The sequence below is a fragment of the Mesoplodon bidens genome (assembly GCF_964165515.1).
Source record: "Mesoplodon bidens genome assembly, chromosome: 4".
Taxonomy (NCBI): Eukaryota; Metazoa; Chordata; class Mammalia; order Artiodactyla; family Ziphiidae; genus Mesoplodon; species Mesoplodon bidens.
Genome location: NC_138160.1, coordinates 36798533 through 36802247, shown reverse-complemented (window position 1 = coordinate 36802247; position 3715 = coordinate 36798533). Strand labels below are relative to the sequence as shown.

General features: G+C 47.5%; 1 pseudogene across 1 annotated transcript; it reads left to right on the top strand.

Moving 5' to 3' along the window:
* Positions 1-1109: 1109 nt before the first annotated feature.
* On the top strand, positions 1110-2272 carry LOC308616617 (arrestin domain-containing protein 4-like; annotated as a pseudogene). Its single transcript has one exon. The product of its transcript is annotated as an arrestin domain-containing protein 4-like (transcript).
* The last annotated feature ends 1443 nt before the right edge of the window (positions 2273-3715 follow it).

Below are 3715 nucleotides of genomic sequence, written 5' to 3'. Positions count from 1 at the left end.
TTAAAATCTCCTCTTGAAAGTGACACTCCATGACATTTGGTATCCTAAGTGACATCTTCTTTTCCTCTATGAGCTCTATTGCATGTGCCCTGGTGTTTAATGGTTTGTTTCAAATAACTGGGCTGGAGAATGGTCAGGAGAAACTCCCATCCTTAGTGACCCGTAGGTGAGACTAGCATGGACTTAGAGAAAAACTTTCCCTCCCTATGGTGGGCAGTGGGCAGAGTGAGGTGTTTCCAGAAGGCTAATGGCAAAGGAACTCTATTTCTTGGTCTCAAGCAAAGTCAGCCTTTAAGTCTTGGGAGTGTGATTAGGGTGAGGAAGGAGCCAGATTAAGCATGAAGTCTTTCTCGCAGATAATTTTCCCTCTTGGTCTAGCTAAGGAGCTGCACTTTGGTCTCTAGTTTCAGGGTTCTTTCAACCCTCCACACTCACTCTACCACTAGGCTCAGCCCCTCACCACGAGACTCCAGATGCCCCAGTCTCTGGGCTACTTCAATGCCCAGCAGGGATTAGAGAAGCTCCTTGCTCCTGTCCCAGGAGCCCTGTGTTAAAAAGGTTAACACATACAAAAGACATTCAAATGTCTTTATTAGAATGGTTTATTTAATTCGTGATGGAAGGACATGTAAGGAAGGAAAGATGTAAAACTTCAAGATAAAATATTGAGGGAGAATTTTGATCTTTTAACTTTATGGGCTTATCTAAAAACCATGATGAATATAAAACAACCATTCTCAAAACATCCTGAAGAGCAAAAGAAAAATGTGAACATTTACATATGTTCTTAAGGACATCTAGATTCATTCTTCTAAGATTTCTAAAAGAAAAAGATTGTAATAAGTAAATATAATATTGACTGTGATGTCCCTGTTGTATTTCTTTTTGTGGTTTTTAGGAACAGAAATGGAATAACTCAAACAGTTTAAGCACAAAGTAATTTATTAGGGGATAAAAAATAACTTGTGGGGGCCTCCACCGGGCCCCGCTCAGCGGCCGCGGTGGCCCTCGGCGTGCGGGTGGCGTCTGTGACAGCGGCGCCGCTCTGCTCAAGACCCCGGCTCCGCGCCGGCGCCGACCTCCTTGGCGCGGCGGCGTCGCCCGGTAGGATGGACGGCGAGGCGGGGTCCGCGGCGGGGGTGGGCTCCGAGGGCCGCTGTGCGAGGCCAGGCGCAAGGGCTGCGACTCGAGCGGCGAGGCTGTGGTTGGGCACGTGCTGCTGGAGGCTGCCGAGCCGGTGACCCTGCGCGCGCAGCGCCTGGAGGCCCAGGGCCGCGCCACCGCCGCCTGGGGCCGGAGCGCCGGCGCCGCGGACCCCGCCGCCGCCTCGGGGATGGAGAACCTGACCGTACGCCTGAGCCTGCGCGAGCCCCCGGCCGGTGACGGCATCCTCTTACTACAGCCTGGAAAACATGAATTCTCATTGAGCTTTCAACGTGCATCGGAACCTTTGGTAACCTCATTCACCTGGAGATATGGAAGTGCTCAGTACCGTGTGAGAACGGTTTGGGAACGACCTGATCAGAGGGTTAAGCGGGGACTCCAGGTCGTCAGTAGCATCGATGTCAACCCACCAGCATTACTAACCCCTGTATTGAAAACTCAACAGAAGGTGGTTGGCTGTTGGATTTCCACCTCTGGTCCAGTCTCGCTGAGCGCCAAAACTGAAAGAAAGGGATACTGTAATGGAGAAGCTACTCCAATCTACGCAGAAATAGGGAATTGTTCCTCTCGTCTGATTGTTCCCAAAGCTGCCATTTTCCAGACGCAGACGTATGTGTCCAACGTGCGCGGGAACCACATCGCCTCCAGGAGCACCGGCACCTGGAACGGGAAGACCTTGGAGATCTTCAGCAAGGGACGCTGTGCTGCATCATCCGAGCGGACTACTCCTTAGCTGTGTATATTCACATTCCTGCTGCTAAAAAATTGATGCTTGAGCTGCCCTTACTGCCTGGCATGGTCCCATACAATGGTTTGGGCAGCAGGAGCTCCAGCATTGCCAGCCAGTTCATTATGGATATGAGCTGGTTGACACTGACTCTGCGAGAACAGCCTGAAGCACCACCAAACTGCGCAGGCATGGTATCGGAGGAAGAATTCTCTAGACACATTCCTCCTTACCCTCAGCCCTCTAACTGGGAGGGCGAGTCATGCTGTGCTCTGTTTGCCTGCACTCAGGAATGCAGATTTCAGCTTCTGCCTCTTTATTCAGAGGTTGATCCACATCCTAGTGACAGAAGACACCCAGCCTGTTTCCTTCATTCTCTGAACATATTTCAGAAATCACTGTGTTCATCAACAAATTAGAATGTCAGTTCTTCCCCCCTGCCTTTTTGGGGAAGAGGGAGGGAAGATTAGCTTAACATAAATGTCGGAAGCCATCCTGGAGCCATTGCACCATGACAAAGTCATGAGCAACGGAAGGCGAAACTGCAAGGCAGCGCCGTGCCAGGAAGGTGGACTACAGCTCCGTTGTTATGTTTTATGATAATAAATTTACATACAGGGGCAATTTTGGGGGGAAGTTGCTCCATGTGAAAGAAAAATTCCTCTAGGACTTCCCCTCCTGAAACTACCACAGAATGGGAAGTACCCACTAAAGCCCCGGGGAAATGGGTAAAGAATTAAGAGCCTGGAACTAAGGGGATGTTTTTATGAAAAACACCCTCTAGTATGGAGTTCTGGCCATGGGCCGGAGTTCCTGATGACATAGGAAATTTATGGTTCTATTATAAAGGAAGATTAATTACAGAAAAGCAAATGACTAGAGCAGCATTGGTTGCCAGGATAGGGAGAAAACACTGTCTCAGTTGAAGGAAACAACGAGAAAGAGCGTGCAGGTACATTGTAAATATTTTCATGGAACCATTGTAAAAGGTTGCCCTTGCAAGAAGAGAAATAGGAACAAGTAGCTCCAACTTTTACAATTGAAATAATCATATAACTCCTTGGCCTGGTTACTAAGAAACAACCTGTGATTAATGGGAACTTGGGGAAATATTTTAATAGGACATCTAGAAACCAGGGGATATATTTTTTTAAATCTTTATAGAATATTTTGAGGTTTTATTGTGCGAAGATTGTTTGGCCACGTACCTGGTAATGTAATCAACTACAATATATAAACCTGTGATTGTAAACAATAGAAGAAGAATGAAGAATAAAGATATGAGAAAGAGAAACATGCAATGCTGATACTTTAAGAAGTGTAATAGAATTATTTCCTTCCTATCCATCCCTCGGGTATCCCTGGACTCGCAGGAACTGGACTCCGGCACATAAACATAAATGAACATCAAGACTGAGGTGATAGAAATTAAAGCAAGAGTGAACTTTCCAGTGGGCCAACAGGATTGTTGCACAAGTTTGTGATGTGGTCTTGTGTCCCCTTTGAACAATGGGAGGAAGATGTGAAAAGTCACAGAATGTAATGGAAGTCCCGATGGTGACAGAGTAAGTGGAGGGGTGCCTGTGCTGGCCCAAGAGAAAGTGCCTGTAAATAGTGGAAACACTATGCGAGCGTATCTTTACAAAGGTTTCTCGAAGTGGCACAGATGTATCCTAAGCTTTAAGGTGGTATGGACACACTGGGAGGAGACTCGCTTTTGGAGAAATAGCAGCACACGGTTGTAGGTACATGGAAAGGAAAGGGGCCCACTCTACAAAGCGACACCCTCCGGTGTCAGGGTCTTCATATTCCATAGGACTGAAG